The sequence below is a fragment of the Lissotriton helveticus genome, chromosome 4_1, assembly GCF_964261635.1.
Source record: "Lissotriton helveticus chromosome 4_1, aLisHel1.1, whole genome shotgun sequence".
In the NCBI taxonomy this organism is placed as follows: Eukaryota; Metazoa; Chordata; class Amphibia; order Caudata; family Salamandridae; genus Lissotriton; species Lissotriton helveticus.
The window spans coordinates 1108880709-1108900956 of record NC_136063.1 but is presented as its reverse complement, the minus strand read 5'-3'; the positions used below and the strand labels follow the sequence as shown (position 1 = coordinate 1108900956).

Here is a 20248-nt window from a genome sequence, read left to right as displayed (position 1 = left end):
GGCCCCTGTACTCAGTTTTGGTGACGAGAATTTTTCATCATCAGGCTTTGGCCCAGGGCAAAAGACAAAAAGGCAGAAAAGGAAAAAAAAACAAGAAAGACGAGAAAGGAAAGCAGAGGCATAGGCAAGGATGAACACCAACCTCCAAGAGGAAGATAAAGGGGCAGAAGTGCACAGAGAAGGAATAAAGAGGAGTTGAAATGAAAATCAATCAATGATCCACGGAATTAGGCAAAGGGCTTCTCAGGAAATTTTGGGGACCCTGCACGTACTTCCCCCCTACAAATTAAGCACTGCTTGTGCGGGATTAGTCCTCATTGCAAGTATTTTCAAATGGGGTGAAAAAGCACCTAAAAAAGATTGTGGACATTTTTTTAAAAACTTGCTTTGCTGGACTGTTACAGTCAGAAACTGAAATCTGAAATGTCATCAGCCTAATCTGTAGGGACAGGAGGATTTATCACAAATGTTCAATGGTTGAGGTCATGTCCTACAATGCTGGCTGCTTCTTGAGCGTCAATGCCGCCTTAAGGAGGGAGAACCGGTAAAAGGAAATCAACCAATCAATTAATCAATCAATAAATAATTTATACGAGTATCACAAATAAATCCTTAAGCAATGAGCTGACAAACAAATTTCACGATGTTCATCAGCAACAAAGTATAAAGTGTACATTCACATGAAAAAACCGAATATTAAAGTTCACCAATATTTAACTCACATACAGCGCCTGATTCCTGTAAAACAAAAAATCCAGATTATCACAGGAGGAAGTTTGAATGAACTTTTTGCTGATTCCACAGACGACAATAACTGTTCGAAAATGTTTCACCCCATAGATGACAGGAATGGCTGATTGATCACGATAACTATAGTTCACAAGTGAATGCAGGTAACATCTAAATACTTTAGATCGCATGACTTAAGAACTTTGGAAGACAAGCCATGCTGTAAAAGTATTGGGATCCAGAAGAATCAGAATCCATTATGTATTTTAACCGGGCGAACCAAATTGGACCAGGCTTGTGACAAGGTCTTCAAAAACTCACCTGGTTGGTGGATTAAGGTGACATGCCTCAGTAATATCAATACCCAGTAAACAGTATCCATGAGTGGCAGTGGAAACACTACCAATGTGAGCTCGGTTTAAGTTGAAGTTTCCGTAGGCATTTGTGCAAAAAGCCTTTTTTTTCCAATTTTCCACCATCACTGGTAGTGCCAAATGTACATCTCAAATTCCTTTCCTTCAATTCAAGTGGGAACATGTATTCACTTGTGCATGTATTTATTTCTGGTGAAACAAAAACGTGTAGCGAAATAAAGATGCTTGGCAGCAACCCCAAAGGGCACTGTGCACTGGGTTGTACTAAAGTAATTTCACATACCACAAATGCTAGAAATTAATTGGTATACCCTAGCTATATTGCGAGAATGTTTCCATTTCACATACCTCTACAGCAGAGTTCTTCAATCTGTGGGGCGCGCCCCCCAGGGGGGCGCGACACCGTCTCATGGGGGCGCGCGCACTCCACCCATAGATCTCACCTTTGTCTCACCAGCAGGCTGAGGCGCACCTAAAGTCAAATTTCGGGAGGGGGGGGGCGTTTTTTTTAAATTCTTCATTCAAACTGCAGAGTTGGGCTTCAGGGGCCCTAAGAAAGGATGAAAACCATCAAAGCCTCATTAACATGTAAAAGGTATTTTAAAGACCTGTGAAGTACTCTGGTGCAGCTGTGCGGGGAAACTGTCTCAGCCCGGGCTGACACACAGGGGGTGGGGGGAGGGGCTGTTGCAATTTCACCCAAGCAAACCAGGTTAATTCCTACAGCTGAAATGCTATGTATGGATAACGGCACAGCGCGAATCACAGCAAACTTATATCTCAGACATGCTCAACCTTCACATAACCTCAGCAGCGAAAGGACACCCTTTAACCCTCGAAGCCTTGGGCATCTGGAAACCCTTCTCTCAGCCACCCTCGGAAACTCTGGATTCTTGGAAGTTCTTAGCACTCTGCCCACCTCATGCTCCCAACTCTAGGAGATACACACAGTGCGCAAATTACTACCCTGGACACTTAGACGTATAAAACAGCACACAAGAGCAAACACACAAAAGAAATACAACTGTCGAAACACATTGCCCCGTAACAGTAGCAGAACAGTAACGAGCAAACAAAAGGGGGTAATGTCAACAGGATCAGTCACTCAGGCAGGACAGTGCGCATGCGCAGTACACCCTGAACACTGCACTATCCGCGGCCCAGAATTACTTTCCATGTCAGAGGGAAGCCTGCACACATAGGTTAGCGTTCTTCCCCGTGCGCCACATGACACACCCGCACCTCGGATTCTCACCCGGATTTGAATGAGTCAGATATGTACAGGCAGTAACATACACGTCACATGTTACCGCACACATGACCCCACTGCTCTGTTTCCACTAGTACTGTTGCACAAGGCAGGCATGTACCAGAGGACTACAGCATGCTGACGCAGCACTGAGCCTTCTAAGCACCTTAACTTACAGATGTGTACATCTCAAGTTCTACAGTGCTACCTTTGTTGAAAAGGATAATAGGCTGAGTTGGCCCTGCCGTGATTCTGAGCTGTGATTAACACGTAATGCCGGGATTTCAACAACAGGAGTATATTTCACAGCAGCATCTATAGGTATGGAGAGAGGAGAGAGGCGAGGGGGCCTCTCAAGGGATAGTGGGGAGATACCAAAGTGAAAGCACTCACACTGCACCTGTCTTTGTCTCACATCTGGTGCCTGAGCCCCACGGGAGGCGGACTCGGTGAGGCGCAAACACAACTCAACACATGGAAAAGGTGTCTCTGTTAAATTGCAGGCTTAGAGGTCTTCAGCAACGGAAACCTACAATTAAACCACATTTTGTGCTCAGTTAAATCTGTGGATTTTGCACAAACCACTGCATGCATTAGTGGTTCCAGCAAGTTCAGTCTAAGGAGCAACGGCACGGGCTCCCCTCACACACAGATGTGAATCATGAGTGGCACCGCTGACAGCAGGACAAGCGTCCTTCAATCACACGGTGCACTGGTGTGACAGTCTCCAGCAGTGGAAGCTTGCTGCACAGACCCACACCAGATACAGCAACACCGCTTTCCTTATACTGGAAACTGTGACAGACTTTCCTCACACACAGGGACAGGAGCAGTGTAAACGTGCTCACAAGTACAGAGCAAGAACAGAAAGGGAGCCGTGCACTATAGCCTCACGAACCGAGAAAAGGCAAAGAACATGCATCAGCACTGCAAGCTTCCCCCACACAAACAGAGAAGGGATTCCTTAGTGTTGCGACAACAGTACATTTATTCCTCTTGCATCCAGCACAGATATGATACAGCCTGCGGCAGGACAAACTTCCTTCACACTCAGAGAACAGTACAAACTCTCCTCAAATACATATACATCATGGAACATAGGGGCAGCAGTGCAAGCTTCCCCCATATGAACAGAGCTGGGATTCCAGGGGTGTGGCAACAGCAGTACTAGTATCCTTCATGCATGCAGCGCAGATATGAAACAGACTGCAGCAGGTCAAGCTTCCTTCAAACTCAGAGAACATTACAAGCTCTCCCGAAACATATGTACATCATGGAGCATTGGTTAGCAGTGCAAGCTTCCCCCACACGAACGGGAAAAGTGCTGTAGCGAGATGAGGTGCATTGTTGGTGAGTGGTAGTGAGGGAATTCATGGAGAAGGAGGAAACACTCATTGTTTTGGACATTATTTGCCAGATATGGCCCGGGATATGGGGGTGGCGGTCGATTATGTAGTGTACCAGATTCCAGAAATTTCTGTCAGGTGGTGGGGGGGGCCCGACATTTAAAAAAATTCAGCTGGGGGGGCTCAACCTTCAAAAGTTTGAAGACCTCTGCTCTACAGTATAATAATGGTTGCCAGACGACAGGCTCTTTCACTTTCATATTATTGAAAAATTATATGACAGGTTAAAAAAGATAAAGCATATTTAAATAAGATACATTGTTACACGAACTAAAGTTAATTATTAAAATGTTAAATTTCTGCTTTTAGAAAAGCGTACCTAATTCTCATTTCCTTTGTCGAGGTGCAGCAAAAAGGTCAACGACAGCCTTCTGTTACCCAGCTCTGATATAAAAACATCCATAGCTATTCAGACATGGGTAAATGAGAAAAAAAAATTACATGAATGAAATTTTCATATTCATATGACCCAGGGGAGCTAATGCATCATAGAAAAGGTTGGACTGAAACTGTGAGCAAAGCATCATGGCTGCCTGACCCTCTTTCCGTCTGCATATCCAGTAGTAAATCAAGAACTTCGGATGTATACTGTAAGAGACACATTCACAATTAATATTCCGAATCGAGCGATGCTCCAAACAAACAGTATATTATAGATATTATATTCCACCATCAAATCCAGAGTAGTTCTTGCCTGCAGACAGTGCATGATGCACTATTGCTGTGAGACGGATTGTATGTTATACAGGGCTTGGATCCTGCCCATTGCATTTCCTGTTCTTTGGTTTGGAGCATGGACTAAGTACTGACTGATTTACCTTGATTAGTGTCCTTCCACTATCCTTCCACTGTTTGCTATAATTCAGGAACTATTTTTTTCTTTATGCTTCCTGTTCGTGTTTCTTCTTCCCCTCCCACCCCATTACTTCTTCCCCTGCCACCCCAACTGTTGTTTATGTTGTTTCTTCCCACACCTCATACTCTTGTCTGTACTGCTTATTGCCCTCTCACCACACCCTCGTCTATGTTGTTTCTTATCTTCCCACCCACCACCCATGTCCATGTTGCTTGTTTACCCGCAACCACACCCTCTCGCTATCCGTGTTGCTTCTTCCCTCCCAACTTCCTCTCTCTGGGTGTCTGTGTTGCCCCGCCCACCTGCCATGAGACTAAAAAGCACTATGACGTTGCCACAGCTGGCAGCATCAGTGCTTTTATTTAGAGTTCCCGCCGTCCCTCTTGTTGTCTGTTGCCCTACTCCCGGTGTCTATGCTGCTCATCTCCATCTGTCATATGAAAAAAAAGTGTATGACCCGGCCATAGCTACCTTTGCCTTTTTCTAACATAAATTTTAGTCATGCTGCACAGCAACGCTGATGTACATGGCTAAAAGACATTGGCAAACCAATAGCCTTTGCATCAGTGAGACCTATTGGCTCGCCAATGCTTCTTTTTAATTAGGTTTTAAGCTAACAATAATTTACCTATACTGTTCTATGTACCAAACTTCCTATTTGAGATGCTCCTGCACAATAAAAAAGTTTTGTGTAATGTGTTCTGTTGTTTTTTGGAGGCAGGTTTGCAGAGGAGTTAATACTCAAAACACACAAATAAAATATTGCATAAAGCAGACATATTTATTTAGTTATTTCTCCTAAATAAATCATGTGTTTTCCAAAGTATTAGAATATGTTTCGTCTGAACAGCTAGGTGCAATACAATTAAATATTAGATAAATTATAATACCACAACTTGTGCCACATACATTGTTTTTCATCACATAATATGCACCATTAATAGCCTTTTTTATCAGATGCAGTCTAGTTTTGCCAGCCAAACCAAAATTTTATCCTGTCTTTATGCATTATTTCAGTGACACAGGGGTTGTTTCTCCGTAATCTGGGAATGCACCCCTCTGAAATTCCTGAATGCTTTTACAATCATATCACGAAACAAATCAATATATTTAAGGCTGGGCTGGATTTCCAAGGCTGCCTACCCCACCTCACTCTGAAGCAGGAGGCAGAAGCAAGGGAGTAAATCAACTTCCTGCACTGTGACACACAACGTAGGGCTAACCTTTCTAAAGTCCTTCATTGGCTATGTAGTCTATGGTGGTATCTACTCTAGGCCAGTGATGCTGTCAGTGTCGTTTTCCAAGATCTGGGTATGAGACCAATTGAAATCATTGCAAACCTCCGTCCAGTACTATACTGCAGGCATTTATGGCTAACCCCAGAACTAAAAATATTCGCCATGGGGCTCTTGGACATAATTAAAAGTGATGTCTTCCATCTGGTCAAATCGCTCTCTGGAATTAGAGCGATTCTCAGAGAACTGGGCTTGCTGGAGATATGGGAGGATACGATTAATGCTACATTCCCGTCAAAAAAGGTAATTAAGGGTTTATACTGGGGAATTATATCCTCTAGAGCCTTTAGGACCACTGCCCCACTTTCTCTCACGGGGGCGTTTATGGAGTTCAAGGATGAGACTCAATTCGAGCCATTCTGGGACGACATAACAAAGCCACTGGATAGGAAGCTTTATTTTCAATTGAGAATTGGCAGCCTCCCTGTCAGATCGTTCACATCCAGGTGGACAAGTGGAGGCAACACCTTATGCCCATGTTGTCCAGACCCCCTGGAATCAATTGGCCATCTACTCTTTGGGTGCCCTGCATATTCCGCTCCACGCAGAGTTTGGTTACGACCAATGTGTAAACTGCTGGGCACATGGAGTGGAGTAATGGCCATTAGAACTATTTGCACGAGTGATAGTTCTGTAGTGTACACAGCTGTGGCTAAATTTCTAGGCTGGTCATGGATTATTAGAAGCAAAAGGATCAAGGGATAAGCCATTGAATGTCTATTTTTGACCACCCGTTGTAAATAAGTGTATATGTATTGTAAATATTTTAACAGCCATGAATTTTAATCTCATAATTTTATTCCCATGAATTTTATGTATTTTATTTTTAAACAATCAATGTATTTTACTGTTACGCTTTTATGACAATCATCGAATAAAGCTTGTTTGACTGGCTGTCAGTGTCGTGATTTCGGGTGTCAAAGTTTGCATCACCGCGTGAAGCCAGATATCCGTCATTCACAAGCATATATCCCACCCTTTCCTATTCGTCACAGGGTAAGACTGGATACAAACATGTGTGATTTGGCACCTTGTCCACGGTAATGGTAAGTGTTATAATGCTAATGTTGCGTTATGTATATTGTGCTGAGACCCTAGTCACACTAACCTTCCCAAATCTGACACCCCAGGCCCTGGCTTGAGGTCACTGGCCCCTTTAGAAGTGGAGCTGCTGTATTTGTTCCCCCACTTTATTGATCGAAATGAGAAGCAGGGTTTCTGTTCCATTGCAAAGTTGATCCAAATATCTGAGTCAAGAGCAAAGAAAGAAAAATGTGCTTATAGTAAAGATAGTTACATGCTGTATGGGGTTAAAACTGGCCCTATATTCATGCCCGTAACATTTATGCCAAAAACTTGGATTGATTTACGAACAATGAGTGTTAAGAACGTTAAGGTAAAGCATGGCTGCGATTTAGTTCCTCTTTTATTTCCCATGTTTTACTTAATCTTGTATTACCAAAGAGTGCTAGCTATTTCATCGTGTTGTGTTTTTGGTATTTTTTTCAGCATCTCATTACACCTCCAGAGTGCATACTTTCAGTCATGTCATGTCATGAGGGTCTTTGATTGAGCTCTCTGGCGCTGAGGCTGAAGGCAAAGCACAGTGCCTGTTAGTGGGTTAGCCTATCTGCAGAGCACACAACTGTAACGTAATGTACATTTATACAACGTACAAGGTTAGAAGGAAAGGAGATGTGTCTAACATGGGACTGATAACCGGGGGCAGGGTTATCACCTAAGTGACTTATTGCAGAATTTCTGTGTTGACAGAAAGCACCCATTTCCTCTGCAGACTGGAAGAACCCAGTCCCTCTCCTCTATTGCATAACACTATATCAAAGTTGCTTGTATCAACCTATAACAATATTTCATCTACTACATCGAACATACCACTATGTTATCAGGTGAAATATATACTATGCTTAACTCCACCCATGCTTACCTTGGGAGGCAAGGAAACGTGGAGTTAAGAAGAGTAGTTATATACTTACCTTACAATGTAGAGGTGGTGATATAGTGAGTAGATTATTATTGCCATGAAATATATCCCATATGATATAGTAACACTCCAATCTCTCCACAGCTATCCTACTCTTAAATTGTGGGATATGTGGACATGAAGAGTTTCTACAGGTGAATAAGGCATCTTAAAGAAGTGTTCCGGATTGATGCTGTGGTGAGATGTTGACGTTCCCAGGAGAAGAGCTGGTCGTGTCAACTTGGGGAACATGAACATACTTGATATTGAATACTGGAGAAGCATACTCTGGACTGCAATAGAGTGGCAGCAAAGCCATGGGACAGGTACAGCTGAGAATAGGCAATTACGCTTGATGCAAATTGAACCCTTGTGCCTCGGGAAATAGGTTTGAGAAGAAACTTACTAAAAGATATCTTGAGAGGGTCCAATATGACAGCAAGCAGACGAGGGCTGAATAGTAGAAAAAGCTGCTAAAGCAGAAGATTGGATGATTTGTATCCAAAGACAAAAACTGGAGCAACTTCAGAAGTTGATCAGAATAGGATTATGGTTCAATGTGGGAAGAGTATGTGATAAGGACAATTTAATAAAATTGGTGATGGGAAAGAAAATGTGTACAACTAATTCTTGAACTCTGTGGGGCTGATTTATAAATATGTCATGTAAAGCAATACAACACCTACATTTGAGGCTAATTGTTGCTGAAATAGCACCATATGTTTGTAAATATGTTGTTGCCCTCCTTCCACATACTGGCTCCCTTTGATCCTACCTTGGGGCATGCACACAGTCTTGCACAATACTGCAAGGATGTCCGTGTTTTGTCTAGTATAGGTTTTGTACTGTAGGGGTACACTTCCAGTACAAAATCCTATGCATAGATTAACTTTTAAACTTTTCACACATTTGATATGTGCTTTGCAGTTTTGCTGTGGAAAGTAAATAGTTTATTGAGGCTTTGCTAGGGTTTGCATTCATTTTGTGACTTTGCACCCTTACAAATCCTTAATAAATCTGCCCCTAACTCTCGGTAATAAAAAGACCATGCTATCCCACGCGGTGAAAATAAACTCCCATTATTGGCTTCAACAAGATTTAACATGTTTTTATAAATAGGGGGCAGGAATACTGCCCCAAATTAAAATAAACACACTTTACTACAGAACTCATGCAATTCTTTTCTATTGTACTGTATTGTATTGCAACATTTATATAGCACTTAGTAACCCTATGCGGGGTGCTGAAACATTTGTCTTCGTGGGTAGCATGCAACACTGTGTAGTACATGTGGTTAGAAGGATGTTGTCTACGTTTTGATCTTATGTGGGATATGTATCCATGCTGTGCATGAGGACCACTGACATGTGGTTATTGTGTCAAGCAACGCAGTGCTTAGTAGTGTGATGGATGAAGAGGTGTGAGGGATAGGCATGCAGTTTATGGCTTTTAGAAAACTGGCAGCTTTGATCAGCTCTGTAGGTCCCTTTTTGGCATTTCTTATGTCGTAGTCCACCTAGCTGGTAACTGCATTAAGTTGTCCAGTCTGAGATACTTTGTTTAAAGATTATGGTCCAGAGCAGGCATAGGTTAGAGGGAAATGTAGTGGAGAGATCTGTTAGGATGGACTTTGTTAATACCATCCCAATCCAACTGTCATTATGAGATGCCAAGAACTGGTATGTTGCTAGTTGGGGCCTGCACTTGTAGACTAAATTATAGTCCTCCTTTGGCCAGCGATATGTGGCAGATCTCTTCAGTTATTCCATGCCTGTTTAGATGGCAACGGGTGGTTTATTGCTGTGGACTAGTACACTACTGGGTGATGAATATGACTCTTTGCAGTTTTGCCTTTTGTGAATGTAAGAGAGTTAACCAGTAAAGGAAATGATTAGGCAAGTTACATGAACTACAACTGTCTGTCTGACTGCTGGATGTTATGATATTAGCTTTGATGTGGGTTATATGTCATATTGTGATTGTATTATACAGCACTTACTACCCTATGAAGAGGCCTTGTTGTGCATTACATTGGACAGCATGCCATTCCAGGTCCCAGGGTTAGTATTGTGTAGTTTCTATTGGTTATTGAGATTATTTTTGTGCTCTAGTGGAGATATTCCATGTCTTTACTTCAGTTTCTATGTGGTATATTACATTAGTAGGAAATTACGTGTGATATTTGGAGGGGGGGTACGGCAATTTCATGCACGGATTGGTGATATTAATAGATGAGCTACAGGAGATTAGGTATTGTTAGGGTGCATCTGTATGGCTTTAAAAGGAGAGGTTCTGATCTTTGAAATAAATAAGCTGTGGGAAATATGCAGAGGTACAATAATAAGGATTAAGGCAAACATGCAAGTGATTTACAGTAGGTTGTGCTCAGAGAGAGTAGGCATGAAGAAGATGGAAAGGAAGAAGAGGGTCATTTGAGGGAAAAAGGAGAGTCAACAAGTGGAAGTTTTAATTAAAGTTTGTTTTTTCATGCAGGGTTTTTATGAATATTGTGAAAGCTTTCTGACATAGGATGCAAAACCTGTAAAAAGAAACAGCATTATTTGGATGTGTTACAATACCACAGTATGCCATGAGAATCCCAGTGTCCACACACACCACCATCAGCCACCTGGTAAATAAAGTTAAATAAATATGGTTTAATTTTCCCATAAAACCTATGGAAGGAACCCACAAAACAGGAATGTTGTACTTCAAATGTTTCTGCTTGAGATGCTCTTCCCCTTTCAATCTAATGATCAGGGTGGGATGAAGGATAACAGTCTGATTTTGTGATTTTTTGTACAAGTAATGCTTCTCAGGCCAGGTAACACTGGGCTATTTCCAGTCTGAAGCACCCACACATAGGCACAATGATGTTTGAGATACTGCATCTGCATCATTCAGCCTTCCTGTAGCAGTAATCAGATACACAAAAGGAATGGCCCTCCTTAGATCTATGTAAATTTTGAAGGAAAAAAATCAAAATGATGAAAATGGAAAGCACTTCTTGACGAGCAGATACCTACGTGAAATAAACGTTTTGAAATAGCTTATGAAATGTTGCAAAAGGATAAAATTGTTCTTCCAGAGAGAGATAAAATTACCTATATTGCTAAGTGGAGCTGAAATCTAATGAATCAGTAAAAATATTACTAAAATATCACCATATCACATCACCATAGTGAAACAATATTATAATGAATCTGAAAAAAAAACGAAAAAGCCAAAAGCAGCCCTTAAATTGCATGCACTGTTGTGTTTTGGTTCTGCAGACATGGCTAGGTTCTTGGACCTTCACAGATCTTGGAGGTACTCAATATTATGGTGGAATTTGCACTTTTTTAGTGAAAAGATTTATTGTAATGGGGAAACATCCATTAGAATGCAGGCCTTACATCGTAGTACCTTTACAATTCAGTCAGTACCACGACTGTGATGTTACCACAAGTTCTATTACAATGCAAGTCATTACAACGACTTGCTTTAGGGAATGCTGTGTTGGATTTCAAGTCCAACACCTTCCCTACTGATAAACCAACTGGGGTTTGAATAGTAATTGAAACTATTTTAAAGTCCAATGCTTCCCCAAAGCAAGACATTGCAGTGACTTGCTTTGTAATGGAACTCGGGGAAATGACAGAGTCGTGGTATTGACTGCATTGTTAAGCTATGCGTAGTTTTGGTATGCATGGTCACAGATGTTATTTATTGTAATGGATTTCTGAATGCTAGGTAACTAATTGTCAGAAAAGTTGAATTGTCCAGAGTTTGCATTTTAATAGAACTATTGCTATTAACAGTGAAAGTGCAGGTCTCTGTATTTTGGTACTACTACCTAGTGTTGTGGTACTGAGGGCTTTGAATCTCGTGCTTTCCTGAGTGGGGAGGCAGCTGAGGGACAGGAAGCCATGAATACATGGTCCTGCTTCTTTAGCAAGAGTAGCTTTATGGCAGCCTCATTTTGTAATCTCTGGAATCAGTATAAAAGACGTGTGATCGCTTTACATAGGTATTGTTGCTGTAAGTCGCTCTGGAGAGCACATCTGTGGATACATCTTGGAGCCTGTGTGCGAAGGACCAGAGAGACAGAACCATCGTCAGCACTGTAAGGTGGACAAAGGCTATCAGGAGGACACTGAAGCTAGACTTCCAAATAAATCGCACATTTCTCACTTTGTGGACAAAAGTGCGGCAAGTCTTGAGAGATGCGAACCATGTGGTGTGGGGCCAAGTTCTTGGTGGGAACTCCACGATTTCAGTCCTGAGTCCGTAGTTTTTATGTGAAGTGCGAGCTATTCCAAATCACGACTATATAATTTAATATTCACTACAACAGAGCCTCTAAAATCACGATGAACAAAACCAGAAGAAAATGCTTATTTATCAAGAGACAGAAGTGGCATCAGGTTTAAATGGAACCTCCATGTATCCCACATAAAATGTAAGCAAAACTCTATGAAAAATGCCACAGTTTAACCATACCCTTCCAATTCAAAACCTTTCGGAAATACCCTCTTGATCAGGATTTAAATGTTGCTAGGAAAAGGTCTCCGAAATCTCAATAAATGTTCATAGACATATATCAAATATGGCCAATATCAATATTAGATATCCGCAAAATCACAACATATCCCCAAAACTAGCATGAAATGCCTTGATAAATCTCCAGAAATTCAGCATTAATGCCCACCTCTCAGAGTGTTATCAGTGGGTAAGGCCCTCTCACAGGACATTAACCCCTATTATTTAAGGAGATGGTAGTGTAATGACGAGAAAGAAGGGCAATTAACAACATTAAATGCCTGACAGTGTGTGGGTTATTAGGGATTTTACTACCAGCCTCCTGCTTCACGGCAAAGGTAGAATCACTGGTCCGTTGTTTCTGTCTCACTATGTTTCCCCTTTTCACATTCTCACTACATGTAGAACGCAAGGAAAGCAATAGTACTTGATGCAAAAAGTCTAAATTCTGCCAGGGTGAGCCAATCGCACTATTACATACAGGGTGCTAATGAATTGTCCAATGACTTCAGCGATAACAGAGGTTAATGCTTTAAGGAGAAGGTGATAACTTTTGTTAATTCCTTTGTTTTTACTTCCCAGGTACAAGAAGTCTTATAATGCCATTGAGAGCAAGTGGAGAAGCTAGAACTAATTCCAAATCGGCAAACCAGAAGGGGGTAAAAATGGGTAATCAGTCTGGGGGTCTGAAGGGACTACTCTGAGGTAAAGATCATCCCAAGTGCCGGCAGTATAGGTGCTGTCCAATATATCTTCATTTAAAATGTGTTGGATCACGGACAGTTTAATATTTTTGTAAGGATGATGAAATTCGACCCAATGTGAGTAGTAGGGATCAATGGCATACTGATATGGGACCAGTGATGAACTGGCCGAGACCAGACTCTCCCGAGACCTGCATTAGAAAAAAATTAAACCAGTAGGCCATAGCATGCCGTAATGGTGTGCAGTCCTGCCAAGCGTCACGCAATTGGTGTGACACTCACGCATTTCAGTGCAGTGATCCGCATCACCGCACTGAATGCATTTGTCACGCATTTTTGCCACCTGTGCCAGCGCGCCAGCAGCTCCTGTGCCCAGGCTCTCTGAGAGTGCTGCTCTCAGCCCGAATGCCTAAACAGTTAACTTAGACTGCAGCTGAGCTCTCTGAGCTCGTGAGCGGCGCCGCGCTACAAATGTATCTCTCTGCTCTGCCAGTCCGACGGCCCGGGCTGCCGGCTATGTCGATTCAGCCTCAGAGCTGTCAATCACGTCGGTGGCGCACCACAGAGGCCAGGATTAATCCGGATGTGCCGGCCTGGGATAGGGCCGTCACGTCCGGAGGAAGCAGGAAGTGCAGAAGCGGCGGGAGAGTGCAGGCTGCGGCGCACGAGCTGTCTCGCATCATGGTCACTCGCCGCGGCCCCGACGTTAAACATAGCTGCATGCTGCAGTGCACCTTGACCCCCACTGTGGCAGCTCAGCTGAGCCGGCGACAGCTCTGGCCACCTCACCACCAGGAAAACTGCAAGCGCGGCCGCGCCGGGCCCGGGGGGCCGGCGCCGCCGCCCCACGGCGGCAGCAGAGCCCAGCCTAGTCCTAGGCGAGCCAAGTGAGTGTCCGTCGGCCGGTCGCGCGGGACAGAGTAGTGGACGACCATCGACCTGGGTGGGTGCCGTGGCCGAGGGGCAGCAGCGTGTCACTACCAAGTAAGTGTAAGTTTCACTAGTGTTCACGCAGCGCTGCGCACGCGACGCCGCCGGTGTGGTAATGATTTTATTTATTTATTAGTTTGTTATGCATTTAGCGCGGACTTTACCCTGGGGCGTCAGAGCGCTTCACATAGGAACAGACAGTACTGAGACATGAGGAGAAAATTACAATACAACAAATATTACACAAAAGCAAACGTTAATTTATTACATGAGGCAAATATCTCACAAATCTTTTTTTCTTGAAAGACAGAAATCTAACACCTTTAATATGCCGCTGGGTGTTGTCCGGAAATAGAAATGCATTCCGAAATTCAAAGTCCGCTTTCGAGGCAGTGCCCGTGAAAAGTGACGTTTTATCAAACTGGGGTTATTAATTCCAACACAGAAGCTGCCCTTTTATTTCTGTGATTGAGTGGCCAGTAAAGTCACTGTTATATCTCACACAACATGATGTAGACTCTCCTTTGTTACAGTGGTTTCGCTATGTCACGCGTGGCAGCAGCAATGTTCTTGATCTCGCATGTTTCCAGGCACAGCCAGGTTCTTCTTGCATAATGTTGGCAGCATTACAAATGGTTGTCTACCAACAGGACTGTGGACACTGAGGGCCGCCCGCGCAGCGCAGCACAGGCATGTTCGCTGATGCAGATGATCTCGGGCGCAAAGTAACTAGTCAGTGAGTCTGCACTCAGTTCAGTGTCTTGGAGCAGAAGACTGCTGCAGAGTGCATCATCACGCAGCGATGTAACTGCTGTGCGGCCCCGACCGGACTGGGACAACGACCACAGACAGCACTCTCAACTCGTCTAGGTCATTAAGTAAGTGTTGTTACAGTACTTACTTTGGCCAACGACTGCGTGCCAGGCAGAGCCGTGAATGACTTAATGTACTATACACACTTAGTTAATTGTCCTTGTGTCTGTCAGCGCTGCAGCATCATTCCTCAGAGGCCCCCTGTCGTTCTCATGATGATCACAGTTATCATTTACTTCCCAGCACGGAGCCCACCACGCATTGCAGATGGATGAGATTTGTTAATTGACACACAGTAAAATCTGCAGGCGCAGGGCTGGTCTCTCTCATCATCCTTGAGGTTTATGTGATCTGCAAGATCTGAGATTTCAAATTCAGACAGTCTCACAGTAATAATATCAGCACTGGCCGCAGGACTGCTCTGCCTTGTCATCCTTCTTGGGTGCCAGTACTTATCAATTGAGGGTATTCTCGTCAGACTACAGGGTGCCGGTGCATGTTTTGCCACTAGGGCTCTCGGTGCTCGATCTGTTGCATCCAGTAAGTATTTTTGTATTTAATGTGCAAGTGCCAGCATGTACACAGAAGTTTAATGAAGTACTGCTACTGAAAAACTTGTTTAATATCATGGTTATGCATTCGTTGACAGTACAGTCAGGTTACAGGACAGAGCACTAGGGTTAGTGTCCTTCCATTTCTGGTGCTCTGCAGCAGTTTCAAGAAGTTCTAGGAGTTTCTTCTTGCTCAAATGGCTGTAATTTCTGATATTTAGAAGTTTCTCTCGTCTTAATTGCATGATTTTTGCTCGCGAGAAAGTGTCACTCCTAGTCCTTGAAATGTCACTCATAATTTCACTCAAATTATAAAAATGTCACACATGGCAATCTGAAACCTTGGCAGCTATGGGTGTGAGTGTTATCTCAGAGAGCATAGCATGCCTTCTTGCTGTATGAACGACCATAATGTATGATAAATGTTAGACAACTATCATATATTTGTATTAGGTAGATCTGGTTAGTTCATTCTGAGGATAATTCAGGCTTTCATGTTTAATATTTCAGTGCAGAAAATGGAGGTAAGGTTAACAGGATAAAACATATATTCAGACTTGGAGTTTGCTATGAGCATAATGCAGTTGGATCTCCTCCGGCCCGGTGTCCTCACTGAGGCGTGTGTGGGGCTCACGCGAGCGCCGAGGGCGGCCTCAGCTGGTGTGTCTGCGGCGGTGGTGGCATGTATGGACTAGACACCACCGCTGAGGAGAGGCTCGTCAGGTAGGGGGCGGGGCGCTTTAAGCTGGGCGCGCGCGTGCGGAGGCCGACGCAAGAGCCTGCCGCCGCCCCTCCAGGATTGTGAGAAGCCGGCAGAGGGACTCGTGGAGACGGAGGTGGTGCACAGTGCCTCTGCAGCGTGTCCCGGTAGTGTGTGGAGCCAGCGCGAGCACCTAGGGAACAGGCACAGGGCGATGCATCTTATGAGCTGCGCTACTTTAAAACTGGGTGACTGAGAGACTGTTAACTAATTATAAAGCAGCTCAGTTTTAGCCCACACCAGCGCAGAAGCACTGAGACAGAACACTGCTGGCTGTGCGAGTTCAAGGGACTGCCAGTCCTTCACAAAAACCCAATTCAGGGGCACCAAAGAATGCGCCCGCCTTCAACACATTCCTCTGGAATGCCGACAGTTCATAAAAAGAAGAGTAGAAGGGAAAAAGGTGCGCACATATTTAAAAATCCAGGCAAATGAAATCCCGTACAGAATAACATTTGCAAAAAAAGAGATTTATTTAGTGTAGTATTGCTAACAATATTCAAAATACATCTCACAAAATGAATGACTTCAGGAAAAAACTAATTCAATCAGCTGGAAGCTTTCCAGGAATAATAATACGTCAACCAAAATAGAAAATAAGAATATCATCCCAAACTTTTATGGTGACGTGAAGCACCTTGAAAAAGTTACATTCAGCATTTGAGTCACACTTACATTTTTTAATATATTTCACAGAGAAAGTAACATTTGCAGATGTAAATTTCCAGTTTTTAAATAGCACCTAATTCTGTACAATAGCATGTTTGTAAGCATTCCCAATCGGGAGGTTGGGATTGGATCTCCGGTCTCAGTTGCTATTTATGCCCCTCTCCCCAGTATCTGCCAGCAGACTGTATCTATTTACTTTACTCTGCTGTAGTACTGACTGAGCTAGTGCCGGGTGCACGAGTCCGGGTTCATACACACCTTACTGAGAAAGTAAGCGTCAAGCGATTAACCTCCTATGCAGACGATACCCAACTGGTGCTGGCGATCCACAAGAACGGCACAGCAGTGGCAGCTAACTTCCAGGAGGCCATGCTCGCTGTTAGTACATGGATGTCCTCCAACTGCCTAAGGCTTAACTCGGACAAAACCGAGGTTATGACCTTTGGCAACCTCGCTCCAGAATGGTCCCCCATTTGGTGGCCTAATCAACTGGGCTCTCCACCCGTCCCTGTGGTAAAAGCGAGAAATTTGGGAGTCATCTTTGACAGCAAATTAACATTCAACCTTCATGTCAACAAGGTTGTCTCCTCTGCTTTCTTTATTTTAAAGAAAATAAAGAAACTGCTGCCTTATCTCCCCACCTCTGCTGGGAAGATCTTAGTTACCACTCTGGTATTTTCCAAAATTGATTATGGAAATGCCCTCTTCCTTAACACCCAGAAACAGGTGCTGTTGAAGTTACAGTCAGTACAGAACGCGGCTGCCAGAATTCTTCTAAACATCCCTCGCCGCCAACCTACCACTCTTGCTATCCGCCAGCTCCATTGGCTTAGAGTAGAGAGCCGCATCAAGTTCAAGGCCCTCTGCATTGCCTATAAGGCAGTGCATGGCTTAGGACCTAAATTCTTGTCTGAGGCACTCCAGGTCTACACCCCCAAAAGACTGTTGAGATCTGCCAACACTTGCCTACTACCTGTACCTCGTACCAGAACGGCAACTTGGGGAGACCGTCGCTTTTTAGTGGCTGTACCAAAACTTTGGAACCTTCTTCCACTAAATATCAAAAATGCACCCAACTTGATGAGTTTCCGCAGGCTCGTAAAGACATGGTTGTTTGACCAGTGAATCCTATCACTGTGGTCCTGCTAGTTCACACATGCGCCGAGACACCTTCGGGTATTTGTCGCGCAATTAAAAATATCAAAAATCAAAAATCAAAATCAAAAAGCTCGAGACCAAGTAGGGTCAAGAGTATCTTGAATAGACAATGTTAAGAAGTGAATGGCTTCTAGGTTGGTTAGTAAAATATACTTCTTAACTTCTTATTTAATAATCATGACAGCTTTCTCAAAATGGGTGTGCCCCCGAATACTGGATCAATAATACCATTTGGACAGAATATCGAGGACGGAATAGCGAAAATAAAATATCGACAGGTAGGGTAGTCTAGATTTACTATACCTATCCCCACATATATGTACCTACTTAGTACATATATCTCCAAGGTTTTTAGATTTGGAGTTGGAAATAGTAAATCTACACTTCCCTATATGCGCTTACCTTTAGATATTTTGTCTCTTGATTTACTGCCCTCAACATTAGTATGCCACAATATTGTTGGTGCTGATATTCAGTAGAGCAATCCTCAAAATGGGTACTCTTTTACTGGACTACTGTTGCACAGAAACACAAGGTGTAAAATATCAATCCTCAGGGCCATCTAGTCTGCCGCTGTGCCTTCCAGTCGTTTTCTGGAAGACACGGCCCATCTTTTAATATGCTCTTGTTTCCGTCTCAGGCCTTCAAGTATTCTTTCCCTGTTTTTATCTCCACTCCTACTGATCAAACTTTTCATGAATTCACCTTCCAAAGAAAAGCCAGTTTCTAATGTTACTCTTAGCCCCTCGGCACTGTAGTCATAACATGTGCAACCTAGTCCTTGGAAAACTCTTCTACTGAAAAATGTCTGCCATCTGTATTGTGTTTACTCCTTTCAGAAAATATAAGAAAGGAAGAGACAGAGAGAGAGGGGAAGATTGAGAGAAACAGCTTAGGGTGAAGAGGGGGAGATACTGGAAACATGCTAAGTGGGCTATTAAGAAGGACAAAGAAAAGACAGAATGACAAATGGGAGAGGAGGGGGAGTGCAAATAGGAGCAAATAGAAGGTAAAGAAGGAGAAAGTCGAGAAAGGAAAGAGATGATATAGAGGAAGAGACGAGATAGAGGAGATCGGAACTAGAAGAAGTCAATGCATGTGAAAAAAGGGAGAAGAAGAAGAAGAAAGGAACGCAACAAAGAAGAAAGGAGAGAGTCAGCATAAGAGAAAAAGAGGATATTTCCTAGGGCAGCAATAGAGAAAACAAGTGGGATATAAACCAGAGAAAGAAAAAAGGAATAGTAGGAAAATGGATGATGGGTGTACAAAGGAGAGAGACTGATTGAAGAGCCAGAAACAGGAAGCATGAATGGCAATGGAAAGGAGGGTAGAAAATATAAGAAGAACAGAAATAATTGAAAGAAAGATTAGAGGGGAGCAAAAGAGGGAGTGTTGCAAAGTCATCCTGTGCCTTGGGCATCCCTCAACTTTTTGCTGAATGGTACTGGTGGAAACTGACTCTGACTGACCCTTGGCTCTGCCTAACCAGGCCCAGGGCCAGTGGAATGCTGAAAGAGACACATTTAGAATACAGTGAAAACACCTACTTACACTAGGGTACACTATGGTATGGGGTACCCCTGTGATTGGCATGATCTACCCCCATGGGGCCCTAGTGCATATTAGGGAAGGGGGATTGAAACTACCTAGCAGTCCTAGTTTAAATAGGGCATGGCAGTTTGGAGGCCAGCAGCTTTTCTGCACTTACATGTGTGCACTGCTGAAACCTGAGGTCAGTTTAAAAGCAGCCCTGGGTAGCAGGACTGCTTTTAAACAGTAAATTGTGCTCAAACTCGACTTTGGGGTTTGTGGCACTTCAAAATGGATAACCTACAATGTTTTGGCATATTAGGAACCCCCAATGTCTCCCTAGGTGTCCTGGGGGTGGGGGTCAGGTATTTATATGGTAGACCCTTATAAAATGAGTTTTATATGCCCTGGGTTAAGTGAAAGTTCACATTTCACTCCCCACATTGTGATAAAGTGCTGCCAAACTTCGACTTTGATGCTAGAAGCACTGTGGAGGAAGGATCTGCAATATTTCTACAGATTCAGAACCCCTAAAGTCTCCCCCAGTTGTCCAATGGGGTGAGGGGCCTGGTTATATAAGCAAAGTACTTATAAAATATGTTTTGTACGTCCTGGTGCTGGAAAAATGGCCCAAGTCATATTTCCAATTGCAAATCCTCTGTCACATAGGTAAACATAGCAAGAAGTTAGTAACTAATAACTCTTGATAGGAGAGGGCTAAA

The 20248-nt window shown here is 43.3% G+C and overlaps 1 protein-coding gene across 1 annotated transcript in view; it reads right to left on the bottom strand.

Annotated features, from left to right (window-relative positions):
* Positions 1 to 20248, bottom strand: part of TMEFF1 (transmembrane protein with EGF like and two follistatin like domains 1) — a 579610-nt gene that overhangs the window by 122978 nt on the left and 436384 nt on the right. The gene's annotated exons all lie outside the window — the stretch shown is intronic.